The 19,285-nt window shown below is 34.5% G+C and overlaps 1 long non-coding RNA gene across 1 annotated transcript in view; it reads right to left on the minus strand.

The window, feature by feature from the left end:
* Positions 1-1,142: 1,142 nt before the first annotated feature.
* Positions 1,143-19,285, minus strand: part of LOC309859391 — a 37,735-nt gene continuing 19,592 nt past the window's right edge. Inside the window, exon 2 of the long non-coding RNA XR_014308658.1 lies at positions 1,143-1,423. This is a non-coding gene — a long non-coding RNA (uncharacterized lncRNA). The remainder of the gene's footprint in view (positions 1,424-19,285) is intronic.

Consider the following 19,285-nt stretch of genomic DNA (forward strand, 5'->3'; position numbering starts at 1 on the left):
ATTAGATCAATGCTCACTGAATTGGGGCTTTATGACCCAGTAAAACTTCCAGGAAAAAGGAAAAAGGTAAAGGAGCCAATATAAGTTGCCAACTTTTTGTTTTGCTAAGTGAGGACATTAAAAGTAATAACTACAATTTAGCTTCATATAATTTCATCTTAAAATTGCTATGTTAACACCAAAGGAGTTATGGGATTCAATGAGAACAGTCCCTAAAAAGGAGTAAATTTAACTTCTTTACCAGAGACCAGTGACAGCTTCTACCTGAATTGGCACCACATGGCAGACACATTTGAGAACTGCTAAAAACTTCTTAAATCCCTTCCTTCTCTTAGATAATTTGAAATGGTAATGCACCTATTTTCAAAATGAGAAATCCTAGATTTTTTTTTTTTTAAAGATTTTATTTATTTATTTGACAGAGAGAGATCACAAGTAGGCAGAGAGGCAGGCAGAGAGAGAGGAGGAAGCAGGCTCCCTGCCGAGCAGAGAGCCCGATGTGGGACTCGATCCCAGGACCTGAGATCATGACCTGAGCCGAAGGCAGCAGCTTAACCCACTGAGCCACCCAGGCGCCCCTATATTTTTTTTTTAAAGAAATACTCCCAAGTAGCTAACACTTGGTTTCTTATTCTTATTATCTGTGTCTTTAACAGAAAAAAAAAAAAGTCACTGAATATCTTGGCACGTGATTCACAGCTGGGACTTACTATCCTCTTCAAAATTTTTTCCTCTTTCCCAGTAAAGCCCTGAATGAGTGAACATATTAGAATGTAAGAACTACTGTAATTTTGTTTGTCTTTAAAATGTATTTGGGGTAATGTTGTTCCAGTCTGATCTAAGAAGAAAAATAAAATTATAGTTGAAGTATTGCATTTCTGGCAAATGTAATTTCTGGCAAATTTATGTTGCCTATAGCTCTTGTCTCATAAATTCAACAAAATTCATTTCGATTAAGTTTTACGCTAAAGCAACACAAATGTATTATTAGAGTTTTGTTTTACAAGTCACAAAAATTCTTGACAAAACCATAGATATGTAAAGAGCATTTTCATTAGGACTGGAACAGAAAGTACTTATCTCTGCAGATAGGTGTGGTATCAACAAATGGCAAAGACAATAACGAAAACACAGAAGCCATGTTTCTATTTTAAATGTCACTTATTTTGAGAACCCATGGGATAAATTACAGCAGCCTTTAGGAAAACAGAGACATTAAAATTAGGAGATGGAAAGGATGAAATCAGTGATGATGTAATCTAGACCCTTGATGACACAGGAGACTCCCTTAAAGATTCCGCCTTCATGCTGTGTCTGTTCTCATGCTTCAGGCAAGGAGAGATTTCTGAATCTGACTTAAGCTTTCACAAATCTGCTTTCTTCTTATTTTTATTTTGCTTTGTATCGTAATTTCCTTGCTGACCTGAAGGAAAAAAAGAAAAGAGGACTTAAAATTCTGGTTTTAGTATATTTTTTCTTACAAAAGTACACTGAATAGAATACTGAAAGTAAAAGCATACTGAAAGTAACTTTCAGAATACTGAAAGTAAAAGCATGTTATTATAAAACAATTTCACAAGTAAATTTCATACCTAAAGTCCAGCTTCTCAATAAAATAGATCAACAATATCCATATGCAGGAATAAAAATTAGAAATCTCATGAATTATAGATCTCTGTACCTTGTAAACTCTCAAGATGAATTATGCTTTTTTTATATTGTCTTTTTTCCTCATCAGAATTCTTTTAAAATAAAAGAGTAATACCTTTAACTCTGATTTGAGGTATACAACATCTACAATCTGACTTGTGGAAAGTAATCAATTTTAAATGTATTGGTTGTCCCAATTATGATACCACCTGCTATATTAATTTAAGGAACAACTGGGTAGCCAGAAATGGTATTTATGATTATTATCATTAATCTAGCCTGACTCAGTATGAGTGTAGGGTATAAGAGGTCACACTTCATATATTTTTTAAAATGTAAACTAATCTTGCAGGTTTTTATTTAATTCATGAATAGCTAATAACACGTTTAACCGTTAAACTTGAACAAAAGTTTTCCCATTCTAAAAATGCTAGGAAGAGAAAAACAAAAAGATGTTAATATCATTTTTTGAGAAGTGTTTGTGATAAGAGTTGAATATTTTCATACTCTCAGGAACTAAGTTTGGTTTATTACTTACAAAAACAGTTATAATTGGCAGCATAGTAGATACTTTAGTGTCAACACAAACAAGATTATCAGCCTGAGCTGCATGCTAAGCAAAATTAACTGAAAACCCAAAGTTCAACCAGAGTACACTTGTCTGATTCTGAGAGTTCTCCACAGTTCAGATTACAGTCAGTTTAGAGCAGTTATATGAGTTAACTTAAATAGACATTTTTTTTTAGTTAGAAAAAATTAATTTTTTAATTTGAGGGAATAAAAGGTATGTATTGGTCAAAGTATAAAAACTCTTTCTATTGAAAGACTCAGATAGCTGAGCTGAAATATGTCTTTGAATTAGCAGTGGACAAACCTTTGAGGAGACCATTGTTTCTGAAGAAATGGTCACTAAGGGATAGATACTCAAATGAAATTGTAGGCACACAAATAGTGATCTCAATAAATACATGACACAGATATACAGACATGCCATTTCTCACAGTTACTGCCAAAAGAGAAACTCAATTAATTTTTTTTTGATTGCAGTTAATTTATTAAAACACTGATAGTCCTTGGAATCCTAAAATTTTGACTTAATTTCTAACTTTACCAGTTATTCATAACATGACTTGGCATAAGTTCTTGACTCTCTCATTTGATAAAAGGTAATAATACCTACCTCAGAGGGTTATTAAGAAGATTAAATGTGAAAATGGCTGTGAAAGCATAGCACGATACCTAACACATGAATAAAAATAAACTTAAAGTGGTTAAAAATAATCACTGTAATGAAGTCATCATTTCATGGACTAGTTCTGTTTTCTTTTCCATTCATCATTCAGCTCTAGTACAGGATGATCTAGCGAACTATGTAATATTTCCTTGGTGATAGTTAAATAGAACCCTGATGTAGATTTGAAAATAATATCTTGGAAGAAGCAAAGTTAATTTCTACTTGTTGCATTTTTATCCACATTACGAATCCATCTACTTTAAATTTGTAAAATCGGCAGGCAGTTGTCTTGAATTTTCAGCCAGATACCCAGAAAGCCCAAATTATTAAAGAATAAGCAACTACCTACTCTAAACTAACCTGTCTATGAAGATGTGGAATGTAATGAGATTATAATCACACCTATTTTCACATCTCTTCCCACACATAACCTAAAACCAAACCTCTTTAACCCATAAAAAACACTACTGATAAACCCTGCTAACAAGAAATATTTTCTTTTGTGTCTTCTCAGAAATTTCTCCTTAATGTCCTTAGGAAAAAAGCCAAGCTATTAGTGTCATTTAACATAATTTTATTTTTCTCAGTTTTAAAAGGAAATGAAAGCAGTTATCAAGAAAGGAACGTATGTGATATTTTAATAGGGGCTAACTAACACCAGTTCACACACCTTGTGTGTTAGACTCTCATGAAGTTCTTCCAGCCCATCACTCATCCCAACCCCATTCCTTAATACTTCTCTACATAGAATATAAAATAGATGGGGATGCAAGAAGTGGCTTCACATGATTGAAAATATAAGTGTAATTTTTAATGCTGTAATAAAAAGGAAAGCAACAGTAGCATAAACAATAACTTCTGGAAAACTTTACCTGTGACACAGGGTCTACTCTCATACCATTAACAGCCATAGTGAAAATCTTCAAGTAACAACTCACATCACCAGGGAACCATATGGGCCTGACCAGTTGTGGCATTGTCTCTGGGATGAAAAATAAGACTAAGTTTCCTATAACTCCCCTGATTTAGAATTTTAATGCGTGCATATGAAAAAAGTTCAAGAACAGAAAGAAAGACATAATTCTCCTTTATACTTTTCACATTTCACCACTTCCTTTGGTATACCTGTCCGTCACTCTAAGTATCTATTTCCTTTGGAGGAATTGGGGTAAGAATGAGAAGAGATCTTGTGGGTCCTTATCAAGTTAGCTGAAAAGGTAAAGCAAGTGTGTTAGTCTATTTGCTTGTTTGTCCGTCTCTTCTCTCCTCCCACAATCCTTGCCAGTGAGTGTCAGGTCACATGACAGCACCCCAAACACAGCCCACAGCTGATTGGATCAGTTGTGGGTACTTGACTCAAGCTGAGACAATGAGATTCATCTTCCTAGGGAGAGGACATAGAGCTGATCCTGGAGTGACCATGTTTGGGCCTGCATAAGTGCACCCCAGAAATCTCCATAGAGAAAGAAAATACTGATTCAGGCACATAAAAAGATGAAGAAACGAGAGTCCTGGTGGCCCTGGAGGAAGAGAATAGTGAGAATGAAATCCACTGCCTTGGATCTTGATGGCATTTTGTTTTCTTGTTCCACTCTCTCAAAAAACCTTTCCCTGATTTTTTTAAATAGTATTTTATCTTTAAATGAATTTCCCATCATTTCTTAGCTAGTTGTGAGTCTTTATTTCTGACAACAAATAACTAAGATTGGAAGTAAGCCTAGTGTTACTTGAAAACGAAGTTTTGCGGAGATACATTCTTATATTAAAGAGTTACTATAGTTAACTTAGAATGTGTATGACACTTTGGATCTTTTGTTTTTGTTTTTAGAAGGTTAATACATATAGAAGTATAAAGATGCCAAACAAAGGCATAAATTTCATAAATCAAGGCATAACATGTAAAAATAAGAAAAATATTATTTGATCATACTAATAAAACTGTTTATAAATAGAGTCTACCTTTACATTTAAAAGTTCTTTTATAATATTTAAAGTTTACATATAAATGAAATATATGTCTTGACTATTTGCCAGTCTCATATACCCTTTGTTATAATCTTAGATTTTCCTGTTTATATTAATTAGATTTTTATTTCCATCAAATACAGTTTTTAAGGCAAATTTTACTAAGAAGATTATAATAATGCCAATCTTCCTCTCCCAAACCAAACACTGAATTCTTCTAAATATACATTTTCCCTGCTATTCCTGTATTTCTAAATAATATAGTTTACTGCTTTCAGTATAGCAGTGTTATTTCTGCCAATGCTTTTCTCCTGCTTTTCCCGTCCGTTTTTTCTTTTTTTCTTTATTTTTTATTTATTTTCAGCATAACAGTATTCATTATTTTTTCACCATACCCAGTGCTCCATGCAATCCGTGCCCTCTATAATACCCACCACCTGGTACCCCAACCTCCCACCCGCCCCCGCCACTTCAAACCCCTCAGATTGTTTTTCAGAGTCCATAGTCTCTCATGGTTCACCTCCCCTTCCAATTTACCCCAACTCCCTTATCCTAACTCCCCATGTCCTCCATGCTATTTGTTATGCTCCACAAATAAGTGAAACCATATGATAATTGACTCTCTCTGCTTGACTTATTTCACTCAGCATAATCTCTTCCAGTCCCGTCCATGTTGCTACAAAAGTTGGGTATTCATCCTTTCTGATGGAGGCATAATACTCCATAGTGTATATGGACCACATTTTCCTTATCCATTCGTCCATTGAAGGGCATCTTGGTTCTTTCCACAGTTTGGCAACTGTGGCCATTGTTGCTATGAACCTTGGGGTACAGATGGCCCTTCTTTTCACGACATCTGTACCTTTGGGGTAAATACCCAGGAGTGCAATTGCAGGGTCATAGGGAAGTTCTATTTTTAATGTCTTGAGGAATCTCCACACTGTTCTCCAAAGAGGCTGCACCAACTTGCATTCCCACCAACAGTGTAGGAGGGTACCCCTTTCTCCACATCCTCTCCAACACATGTTGTTTCCTGTTTTGTTAATTTTGGCCATTCTAACTGGTGTAAGGTGATATCTCAATGTGGTTTTAATTTGAATCTCCTTGATGGCTAGTGATGATGAACATTTTTTCATGTGTCTGATAGCCATTTGTATGTCTTCATTGGAGAAACCCATCCTTTTTATATAGGTTTTACTTTATTAAACACCCGAATACATTTTCCATCTTAGGTCAAGTAGGATAGAACAATTCTTTCTTCCTTCTCTACAACTTTTCATTTTTTTCCCTGAAATTAGTTACTACTTAAAGTTTTCTTTTGCCAGTTTTTATTATTCATTTGTCTAAATTTACTGTAATTTTTTCAGTAGTGTTTTATGAGGGTTCAATTATAAAATTCTTATTCCTCTGCTTTTATTTCTCTTCTATGCCCTGTTCCAATCTGAACAATGTGTTCTCTACACATTTCAGTTCTGGGGAATTTTCTTGTGTAATTCTTCAGATGATTTCATTTCCTTCATTTTCTTGTTTGAAAGTTGGATCTTTTGTTGGATTCTCTAAGTTCATTGCTTTTCATCTCTTGTTTCCCATCTCCTTGATCTTTCTGTTCTACTATTTGGGAAATGTCTTCAATATTATCTTCCAAATCTTCTATTAAGCTGGTGTTTTTGGCTATCTTATTTTTCATTTTCAGTCTTCCTTGTTCTCTGTTCTTTTTAAAATAACATGTCGTTCTTATTTTAGCTCTTAGTAATCATCTGTTATCTCTCTGAGAATATTCCTTAGAGCATGTTCTGCTCCTTTCAGTGTCTCTATTTCCTCTAGGTATTTTGTTTTCTCTTTACCTTTTCTAACAACTAACGTTCATGTAGAAGGCATTACACAAATGTCTTGTGATACTTAGCTGTCTGTTTTATATTTGAGTATAATACACTAGAATACTCTATGGAAGCACTGTGTGTTTGAGATGTAAGGGTGCCTTATTTTTTAAAATTTTTATCTGTCAATGTCAGTTTAATTAGGTCTTTTCTTTAGGGTTATTTAGTTCTCCAGAGAAGTATTCTCTTATTCTCCCACCTGCGTGGGCATACGTCTCAACATCCGTATTCCAGGAGCAGGGTAGAGAAGGGGGCCAGAGTCCTACCAATCTGTACAAAAATTTGGACTTCATTCTTTTGACTTCAGACCCATTTCCTATCCCATCCCTCACACTGATTAGTGTCCCTGGTCCAGAGCTTCTTGGTTATAGTAATTTATCAAGAAGCTAAAACATTTGTATCCTCCAGAGTAGAAGCAGTGAGAAAATATGGAAGGAGTTACTTAGCTTAGGAGTGTGGGGGAGTAGATGAAATCTGAGGATCTAGCTATTTTCAACCATTTTCCTTGTTTTTAGCATTGAGCTCATTACTACCTTCCCTGGCACGTTGTGGCACAATGTTCTAAACCTCTCTAGGTTTCTGTAGGGAGAATTAGATGAAAAAGAAAGAAGGAAGAAAAAGACAAAAAGCATGCTTTTACAGGTAACTTCCTATGTAGGCACCCATGTTAATAGCTTCCTTTACTGAATTCCACTCCCCAGCTGCTTTCCATTTCCCAGAGAATTCCGTTGAAATCTCTCATCATCTTTATCTCCCTTCATTTTTTTTTTTGTTACTCTTTTTTGTTCTTTTTTTTTTTTTTTCCTTTACTTTCTTGGGTCTTCAGGAGAATGAGGAAGTAGAGGCATATTTAATCAGAAGTTTTCTCCCCACTTCATATAGCATAAATTTAGATTGACTTCTTAAAGATACTTCTGCTCATTGTTCTTGCCACATTCTGAGTTTATCCCCAAGGTAAAATACTTTAGGGAATTTCAACATAAAACAAAAAAACTAGCATGAAGAATTTCAACAGAAACAAAAAAACCACTGAATGAATAGGGAAATTTCAATGATAATGTTCTATAATTTTACTTAAAAAAAAAAAGCACAATATTAGTCAAGAGGAAAAAAACACACCATAGTAGTGGTAGCCACAGTTGGCAGAGTTGTGAATTTTTAGGCAGTGAACACACTGGCTCAATGAGTGGAACAGTGATTCACTTAATATGATCAAGCTGAGTGATGGAGCTCTAGGGACATCCCCAGAGGAAGAATACCATGTGTTTGCCACTGATCCTATCAGTATGCTTTCCTCTTTAAACTGCAACCTTAAAAATAAAGTACGGAATTTTAGTTCACCAAAGTCACTTTTCACCACCAAAAGTCATCTGAACTCTTAAGTATTGTTCAAAACTTCCAATTACTTTATCAGAGTCTGAGGAAAGTCTGATTATAAACTATATGCTACGTAATATCAGATTAGTTAGGAAAATAGCTTAGTCCAGTTTACCAAATAAGCGTGTCTTTTCTTAATTTTACCCTGCTTCTGCTGCCATATCATAGATGTAACCATATTGTGGACCTGAAAAAGCTTTGTGCACCTGTGGACTTAGGCCCAAGTCGTTCCTCTAGATGAACTCTTACAGCTTAAAGTGATCTTTGAGTTTTCCAGATCCTCATGCACATAAAATTTCACCTGCTATTTTCTTTTTTAGGTGTCACATAATATAGTTAAATAACCACTGAATGAAGAATAAGAGAAGTTTTAGACCTAGCTATATTTTCTGAATTTCCCAGGGTTGTATGACTCAATAACAGATATATGAAAATGCCTTGTAAATTATAAAGAAATCTATATAATCCATTCTACCACTTTTAGTTTTTCAGGGAACAGTGATATTTCTGTTTAAGGAATGAAATTTTAAGACTTTTAGTGGATTAATTTGATGGGCCTAACTTTTAATTAAGATGTTATGATTTCAGAAAAGAAAAATACCATAAGGCCTTTCCCAAGTTATACATTTTTCTTGTAACTAACTATAATGTCCATTATAGGCTGAATTGTGCCCCTGCACCCTAAATTTATATTTTGAAGCTCAACTTCCAGTACTTCAGAATGTGACCTTATTTGGAGACAGGACATTTAAAGAAGTAATTAAATTAAAATGGGTTTGTCAGGGTGGACTCTAAGCCCATATTTCTGGTGTCCTTACAAGAATGGGAGGTTAGGACAAAGAAGACCATGTGCAAACAAGGTCACAGCATGCAAGCTAAGGAGAGAGGGCTGAGTAGAAAAAACCCTGCAGACACCTTGCTCTTGGACTTATAGCCTCTAGAATTGTGAGAAAATCAGTTTCTGTTGTTTAAGCCACCTTGTCTGTGGTGTGTTGTTATGTGGGCCCTAGAAAACAAATCCACTGCTTTAGTGTAGAAAAAAAAAAAAAAGTCAGTTAGTGGCACATGTTGTCCCAGGATAACATGCATTCTTTTCTAGAAATTTCACTAATACCCCAAATATTATTTCTTAGAAACAGAAAAAGGTTGGTAATTTTATTATTTTAACATTGTAGTTCACATTATTCTTGATTATGTTTATTTTAATTTAAATTTTACTAACAGATAGGTTGATAATATGTTATACCACTTGAATAAGTCAGTCATGCATTCTGTAGCATTATCAGAGTACATGTGTGATTAGCTTTGTTTTTCTATTTTACCAAATGAAATTTATCAGGCTAAAAGCTCAAATATAGCTAGTATGTGAGTCATTCTCCTGGCAAATGTATATATGTAGATTTTCATATATAGTTACATAAAAATTTATATATATATATATATATATATACACCTATATACACACAATTTACATATGTGTATGTTACATGTGTATATATATACACAAATTTATGTATGTATACATACACATATATAGTCACTAAATTGGAAAGACCTAGGTGGGAGATATAAACTTAGAAGTCACTATCTTTGAAAAATAAAAGTTTCTCATTTATATTTAAGATAACTTGAATTTTTGAACCTTGTAGTTCTGGCATATTGGGTTATTATAATCAATAAAAAATGTTTTAAAAGACTGATTAACTTATTGATATAACTTTACTTGTTCCAATTTATGAATAATGGGCAAGAGGACAACTGCATTTTATTTAATCTAAATATAACAAATGTTAAATATTATCTCCCTGAATATTGAAATAGACTCTTCCTGTATATTTTTTGTCCCAGAGTATTTAATATACAGGGAGATTATATTTGACATAAATCATGTAGAGTAAAAAGAATATTATGTTGGCATATCCCTGTTAATGGCATGCCTTTAAGAGATTTCTGGTTACTTTTTTCTTGGTTGAGAAAAATAGCAAAGAGACTATGAATATGAGTTATTTCTGCCATTTGGAGTACTTTTTCAGTATGCTGGAATTGCTTGGTCTTCAGGCAAGTTCTTTGGACTGAAAGGAGATATTCTAGAATCTAGAAAGCCGTTATGTTGTTATGTATAAAAGTAAAATAGGAAAATTAAAAGGTATTAATTTTTTAAATAATGAAGTCATAAGCCAAAGATAAAATATGAATCTAAGAAAATAATAGTCATGAATGAACGTAAGCTGTTTTCTGTTAACGGTGTATATTCTTTCTCTCTTGTTCTTTGTGTTTGTGCTTTTTTCTAAGACCAACCCCTGTACTTGCTTACTAGATTTCATACCCTTTTTTCTTTTTTTTTTTTTAAGATTTTATTTATTTTTTTGATGGAGATAGATCACACATAAGTTGAGAGGCAGGCAGAGAGACAGGGGGAGGCAGGCCCCCTACTGAGCAGAGCCTAATGCAGGGCTTGATCCCAGGACCCTGAGATCATGACCTGAGCCAAAGGCAGAGGCTTAACCCACTGAGCCAGCCAGGCACCAACATGCACTTTTTTCAGTTCAGGCTGTCCTTCCAGTAATTCTTCCATTTCTTGCCCTATCATTATTTCTCTTTCTCATGGATCATAAGCAATAAAACATGTTGTGGCTTTTCATATCAGACTTTTGTAAACTCCTTTCCCCAAGTTATCTCTATCAAGAACACAAATGACATTCACCATTCTAAATACACTGGTTCTCATCTTACTTGCCTTAGAAGAGCAGCATTTTAAACAGTGATTTCCAGGACACTCATTGTCTTGGCTTTCCTCCTAACCTTCTGGCCACTTCTCAAACTCCTTTTTGGATCCTCCATATCTTTTGACCTGGCAACATTAAAATGCCCCAAAGCTAAGTCTCTAAACACCTCTGTAATCCATCCAGATACATAGCTTTAAATGCCATCTATCTGCTGGTGACCTCTAAATTTGTATCTCCCCCCTATATCTCTCCTCTGACTTCAGATTCATATATCTAACTGCCTACCTGATATCCTTAATTAGATGTCTAAAAAGCATTTCTATACTTAATATGGTTAAAATTGAACTCCTAGTATTCCATTCTTCAATCTCCATCCAAACCAGTGTCTCCAGTAGTCTCCCCTTCCTCAATATTGGTGACTCTGGCCTTTCTGGTGTTCAAACCAAAAATTCTTACAGTCTTTCTCTCATCCCCCACATATAATCTGTCAGCAAATACTTTTGGCCTTGCCTTTGAAATATCTTCAGAATTTAACCTCTTCTCACCACGTCCATCTCACCTGGATTATTGCAACTGCCTTCTTATGTCCCTGTGTAAACTTTATCCTCTTATAATCAATATAAAAGCCAAAGTGGGCCTTTAAAATGTAAGTTAGATCCTACCGTTTCTTTTTTTTTTTAATTAAGTTTTTATTCTGGCATAGTTAACATACAGTGTTATATTAGTTTCGGGTGTACATTATAGTGATTCGTCAGTTCTGTACAGTACTCAGTGCTTATCGTGAGAAGTGTACTCTTCAATCCCCTTCTCCTCGCCTCCCTCCCCTCTGGTAACCATCAGTTTGTTCTCTATACTTAAGATTTTGTTTCTTGGTTTCTTCTGTTTGTTTCTTTCTCTATTTCTCTGGATTTTTTTCCTTTGTTCGTTTCCTTTGTTCACTTTCTTAAATTCCACATATGAGTGAAATCATATGGTGTTTGTCTTTCCCTGACTTATTTCACATAGCATTATACTCTCTATCTCCGTCCATGTTGTTGCAAATGGCAAGATTTCATTTGTTTCTATGGCTGAATAATATTCCATTGAATGCATACACCATATCTACTTTATCTGTTCATCTATGGAAGGACACTTGGGTTGCTTCCGTAATTTGGCTATTGTAAATAATGCTGCAATAAACATAGAGGGGCATGTATCTATTTGAATTAGTGTTTTCATATTTATGGGGTAAATATCCAGCAGTGCAATTACTGGAGAATGCAGTAGTTCTATTTTTACCTTTTTGAGGAAACTCCCATACTGTTTTCCAGAGTGGCTATACCAGTTTGCATTCCCACCAACACTACATGAAGATTCCTTTTTTCCACATCCTCACCAACACTTGTCATTTCTTGTATAGATCCTATCATTTACGTACTCAAAAAACTTCCAACAGCTCCTATCTTATTCTTAACATAAGGCCTTACAGCAGCCATCTACTTTAATAGCTTCCTATTCTTCTAATCTATTAAATTCTCCTTGCCTCTATGCAGTCCCATTGGCTTCTTACTCTAGCCTCTTGCTCATGAAACATGCTCTAAATAGTACACCTCAAATCTTTCCCATTGATTTTCTTTTTGCCCCAAAGACCACTTTCCTTGGGGCACCTGGGTGGCTCAGTGGGTTAAAGCCTCTGCCTTCAGCTCAGGTCATGATCCCAGGGTTCTGGGATCTAGCCCGGGATCAGGCTCTCTGCTCCACAGGGAGCCTGCTTCCTCCCCTCTCTCTCTGCCTGCCTCTCTGCCTACTTGTGATCTTTCTCCCTGTCAAATAAATAAATAAAATCTTAAAAAAAAAAAAAAAAAACCCGAATGGAGATTTCCTTTAAAAAAAAAAGACGACTTTCCTGTACCCCCCGCCTTTTTACCAGGTCCCTGTCTACCCCTCCCAAACTCCTCTCGCGCGAAAGTCTCTTTCTCTTTCTGGTCACCTTAATGAAAGCTTCCTCAATGACTCTATTTAGAATACTGTAACTATTCCTCTATCCAACTCTTGATAATTAGTATACTCCTTTCTGCTCTGATAATCCATACCACTTCTCAGCATCTTGTATGGTGGAGAGTTTGCTTATTTATTTTTGTTTTCTCTGCCACCCTTCACTGAATATGAGCCCCACAAAGAGGGATTGTTGTTTTCTTTACTCTTCTATCTCCACAGCCTAGAACATTTCCTGGCATGTAATTTTAATGAACATTTTAAAAATATATTAATATATACTAATATACTCTTCTTTATTTTTAATTTATTCACAGCTCAATTTTAAATAATCAAAGTCTGCTTTTATTTTGATAAATCATAGCCAATTTACTTTGTATTTTTCTATTGCCCATAACCTAGTCATAGATTTTCTTTCTAATCATAGGATTATAGATTTTTAGAGTTAGGATGGACCTTTTAAGGAGAAAAATTACTTGGCCATCATGGGCTATTTATTGAACCATTTTGGACCTTAGTTTCTTTATCTGTAATTGAATAAGTCAAAGTCAGGTTGTAAATCCAGCTCATCCTTTAAATCCATATCCAGTTTGTATGTCACAGTATTAGGAAGGTGCATACTTAGTTTTTTGTCTAATATACCAAAAAGTCATTCACTTTCACTAGAACAATTGAAATCATTTTTCATGAAGGAAACTTTCCTTCCAATAATTTAAGAGGTATAAAGAAGGAGAAGGAGGAAATTCAGGCTGGGTGCTTATTTTGTTAGTACAGTGGGTGGTGGGGCTTTATCTGAAAACAAGAGGGATAAAAACAGGAATGGGCACTTGGAAAAAATGGAAAAGATTAGAATGATGACTATGAACAGTAAGGTAGAAAATTTACTGAACCACTTTTGTTAAATATATACAAATCATGCAAATGCTTTTTTAGGGGGAAAAATCTGATAAAATAGCAAATTACAGCTATACAATAGGAAATTAATAGCTGTTCTTTTTAAGAGAAATACAAATAAAAATTTTTTGAGATTCAAAGAAATGATACATTTAAGTAGCTTTAATAGTACTAAAAGAGCTTCACATTTTTTATTAACTATCTTCAAATTTATAACATGTTTTGTGTATTAAAAAATAAAGATAGTGAAACTTTAATCTTATGAAGTCTTTCATATGTTTTGATTCTTACAGTTCTGGGAAGAATTGTACTTTCTGGGCATTGGAAACAACTGTAGTTTCTTGAAATTCTATTTAAAAATTCATCTGCCTATTCCCAGAATATGAAATTATGAACATTTAGCTCTTTACTAGTCTAACTCTTTCATTTGTTCATTCATCCAACAGGAAGTTTTTGAGAATCTTCTGCCTGTTGCATGCTATAGGAAATTGTAGGGAATAAACATGTAAAAATATTGTTTTATATCTTGTGCTAAATATTTGAGGATTCTTATCTGGAACTTCACTTCCATGTGTTTTTAACAAGAGCCAGGAATGAGCCCTTCTTTTATCTTACTCTCAATGTCCACTCACTCAGTCTTCAAAGAATACCAAATCTACCTTCTAAATATTTCTGTCAAATATCTTCTCTTTTCCATGTCCATTACCACTATAAAGTTCATACCCTAGCAATTTCCTGTACAAGAGCCTCCTAACTAGTTTCTCAGTTTTAGTCTTACCTCTTCAGTCACCTCCACGGAACAATTGGAACTGCCTTCTAAAAATACAGATCTGATATTTCCCCAATTAAAATCTCCACAAACTCTTTATATTCCCACAATACTAAACCCCTTGAATTTTCTCTCAAAGATAATATTATCTCATACATCAATTTTTGCTGTTATTTTTTCTGCAAGTTTACTACATTCACTTATTAGTTCTAGTGATTTTCTTGTAGACTAGGATTTCCTATATTGGACACCATGTCATCTATCAATAAAAAAAGTTTTACTACTTATTTTCTGACCTGGATTAATTGTATTTCTTTTTCTTGTTTCATTTCACTGGCTGGAATCTCCAGGACAGTTTTAGAGTAGTAAAGGGAATATCCTTGCCTTCCTCCTGATCTTAGAGAAAACATTCAATCTTTTACCATTAAATATGATAGGTATCTCTAGATTTTTGTAAATTTCCTTTACCAGGTCAAAGGAGTCCCGTTCTATTCTTAATTTGTTGAGCTTTTATCATGAGTGGATGTTGGACTTTGTCAAATTCTTTTTCTATAACTAAGAAAAAATCATACTGATTTTCTGTTTCAGGCTGTTGATACTGTTAATTCTCATATCTTTTATAATGTATATTTTAAATCTCTAAGAGGAACAATGACACGGATTTTGACCACAGAGACCTTTTTTCATCAGACACTTTTTAGAACTAATGATCTATAGAACATACTGGAAAATACTAATATATAAAATGTATAACATGGATATAATCCTTTTTAAACACCTATAAGTATTAATGAGGAGTAACCAAGATAATGTAAAAAAAGCATTTAGCTTAGTGTCAAGAACATAATAAAGGCTCAAGATATATTCAAACATTAAAAGCAATCCATGTATTAATTTGAAGCATGAATTGTACATTTATTGTATGCTTACTCTTTCAATGTCACTGTTAATGGTATTATAAATATCATAAACATGAAAATTAAAATGCCTTGCTTAAAACATGATTAAATTACTATTGGTTTGTCTTACCCCATAAGCAGAATGTGTGTTTTGTCAAAATTCTAAAGAAGAGTTGTTATCACAGCTTAGATTCACTAGATTTTAATGTCACCCTCTAGAGAAAGGCAAAGGTGTTCCTCAGCACCAACATGATTATTATTTTAAATTATTTTACAAGTTGGTAATAGCTTTTGTGAAATGACTTCCACAAGAAAAGAGGCAGGCAAGCCTGTTTTATGAACTAGCCTTGTTCATGAGGTTTAAAGAGATAGTTGATCCTTTCATGTTCTCATTTGTCTCATCATACATTTGGGAAAGCTTCAGCTGTGTGGGTAATCTCAGAGATCAATATCTGGACTTTAACCAGCACTTCTACCAAAAGAAATGAAATCATCTCTAAAAACTCATGGAAAACAAGGCTATAATTGTTGAACACATGCGTGGACACATACACACACAAAAGTAAATACAGCTTTACCTTATATTTTATTTTTTGACTTGGAGTGTCCCAAACTTATTATTTGCACTAGTGTTATACAACCACAGATAACTTTGTTGGTCAACCACAGGCTAAGTTTTCATTTGGCTTGTGTAAAGGATTTGTTCTTTTCCATATAAGAATTCTTAGGAAAAGAGAAGAACCAGACAATTTCAAGTGACACGCCAAATATCTCTTTCCTGTTACAAGTTTTGCTTAAGAACTAAGTAACTGTATGGCTCTGGTGATTTGCTGTCCCTGGGACAATGGTTTCCTGACATTTCAGAACAGCAACTTATAAGAACGCTTACATGTGGGTTTGATATTGCATGTTGTTAAAAGAATCAGTGGGTCTAGACTGGAGTTTATTTTTTAAGTGTATGGTAATAATGTGCTGTATTCCAAACAGAAAGGCATGTGTGCCTAACTCAAAACAAGAATAATTGAGTACCAGGAAGGAGCCATACTGCCTATGCTATTGGGAGTGGGGGAGTGAGTAGTAAAGAGGAGAAAAGATGCTCTGGGAATGCGTAGATCAAAGATGTCTGGATTGATAAACAGCTACGGACCTGGTATGACTGTGCATAAAAGTAGTCATAAAGGCCAGGAGACCAGCCTTAAAATCAAAGAAACCAAGATTCAAGCCCCACCAATGCCACTTACCTTAGCTAAATTTACTAATTTCTCTGAGTTTTCTCACCTGTAAAATTCTCATCTCATCTTAACCTTAACTCATAATTTTGTGGTAAAAATAAAAGTAACATGCAAAATATTTTATAAACTACACATAATGGTGAATTACAATCTCTTGCTCAAATGCAAAAATTTAGAAATAATTGCTATGGTCATTTTTAAATAACATCAAAGAAAGAAAAAGGGGGTGGAGTGCCTGGATGGCTCCATTGGTTAAGTGTCTGCTCAGGTCATGATCCCAGGGTCCTGGGGTTGAGCTGGCCCATCCAGCTCAATTGAGCAGGGAGTCTGCTGCTCCCTCTCCTTTTCCCTCTGCCCCTCCTTGCTACTCATGCCCATCCGCAGGGGTGTGCACGCTCACTCTCTCTCTCCCGCTCCCTGCCTCCCCGCCAAATAAATAAATAAAAGTTTAAAAAAAGAAGGGAAAGAAAGAGAAAGAAAGAAAGGAAAAGAAAAGAAAAAGAAAAGAAAAAAAGAGGCCAAATTGGTTTTGTTTTGGTTTGGTTTTTAAATCCATGGTCTAAATGACAGCAAATCTATTTCTTTGAAATATATATCAACATTTTCTGAGTTATGTAGTTGATGTAATGAATCTATAGCTTCTAACATTGTTGTTTTTCCTCCCTGTGGTTATAAGCACTTATAACCTAGCCCACTGGCATCTGGCCAGTCTCCCCCCCGGGCTTGAAAATAGTTGTTAGTGGCTTCTGATGACTTCAGCTAATGCCTTAAAGAACGTAAGGGGAAAGAATTGGAAGTTACAAATTAGAAACTTCTCAGTTGAAAAAATTACCTATTTTCTCATATATTTTACTGCTGTCTTTGGTCTTTTATCCATTTGTAGCTACCTAGGATGAATCAGGTCACAAGTTTTTTGTAGAGATTAAAAGTAAATAATAACACTTCATTCTAATCATTAGATTAGCTGAGAAATTGTTTTAATTTTCTCATACCAAATATATTTAATAAGCATCATTGTCTTTTATTTTTCTTCGTAATTATAGTTTATTTCTTTTATTTCTTTTGACTTATTTGAATCTAATTTGAATCCTACAAGAATCCTACAAGATACATTTAGTACTCTAAAAACATTATTCTATTTGGACATCTTTGCAACAAGATTTTTGAGTTGCTTTAAATGTTAGCTTCCAAGTGCCATTATCTTGTACCCCTGATTTCATTTATGAATATAAAATCCATAATTTGGTGTTCATCTGACTTCTAAGTAAATGCTTTTAAAGTATTGCTATATTTTTTACAGTACTGCCATCAGAGCACTTCTGTTGACCTCATGTAGCAATAACCCTTTCACTGAATTAAGAACTCTTTACATAGGGTTCTTCTGAATTTATAAAATATTATCTTAAGAAGGTCCTTCTCCAGTGTCTTAAAACAGAGCACTATTTTTTTAACTACCATATGTTTATATGCTGGAAAAACAAAAAGCCATAGTTCCATTGCAGTCATACAGATTTTAAAATTTATCTAGTGAAATTTAAATGAGAGTACATGGCTTCTATGAATAATTTGGATAACTTGTCCAATCAGTAAGATATTCTTAGATGAATGTTTTTATTTTTATTATGCCTTATTAAAATGGTTAATGGTTAAATATAAGATTCATGCCAAAGATTTCATTCACATTAATGAAGTCTCAAGTAATTTCATTTCTTTGGTAAATGTAGCCACTCTTCTTTTACTATATGCAGGCTTTTAGTTTTTATTTCCTATTTCATAAACATCAGAATCATAGTTGATTTCACTATTCTTACATTTTTTCTTTCCTACCCATTCTTTTATTCTCTATGTAGAAATCACAGCATAGAGAAAGGATACTTTACTCCTTTCTCTAAATGAAGTCATTGGTCACAAACATTAACTAATTTAATAAAAAACACTATGAAATGATATATAAGGGGGGCTGCAGGTATTACACAGGTTTAAATATTTTAAGTAAAATTTAATGCAGCCAATAAATGGCAGAATTTGTACTCAAATCCAGGTCTTAGACCATGGACTCTTAGACCTACACTTGAATTCCCTCCCTGATCTCTCAAAAAAGAACCTTTTTCTTATCACCTATGTAATACACGTTCATTTGTAGACCTTAGAAATTAGAAAGGCAAAAAGAAGAAAATAAACAACAGCAAATTATAACCACTGTTAACATCATGGTGTACCCCCTCTTTGCTCTACGCTGCCAAATATGGTAGTCACCGGCCATATGTGGTATTTAAATTAAAATAAATAAGATAAAAACTCAGGGGGCGCCTGGGTGGCTCAGTTGGTTAAGCATCTGACTTCTTTCTCTCAGGTCATGATCCTGGGGTCCTGGGGTCCTGGGGTCCTGGGATTGAGCCCCACATCAACTCCCTGCTAAGCCAGGACCCTGCTTCTCCCTCTCCCTAAGCCCCTCCCCACCCCTGTTGCTCTCTCTTGTGTGCATGCATCCTCTGTCTCTTTCACTCAGGTAAATACATAAAATCTTTTAAAAAAAGAAAAAAGATAAAAATTCAGTTTCTCACTTGACCTAGCCATGCTTCAAATGCTCAACAGCCGGAAGTGGCTAGGGACTACTGGTTAGCAAAGATATGGAAGATTTCCTTCATCTTGGAAAATTCATCCAACAGTGCTATAAATGTAGAAATG

This window comes from Mustela nivalis (genome assembly GCF_964662115.1).
Source record: "Mustela nivalis genome assembly, chromosome: 2".
Taxonomy (NCBI): Eukaryota; Metazoa; Chordata; class Mammalia; order Carnivora; family Mustelidae; genus Mustela; species Mustela nivalis.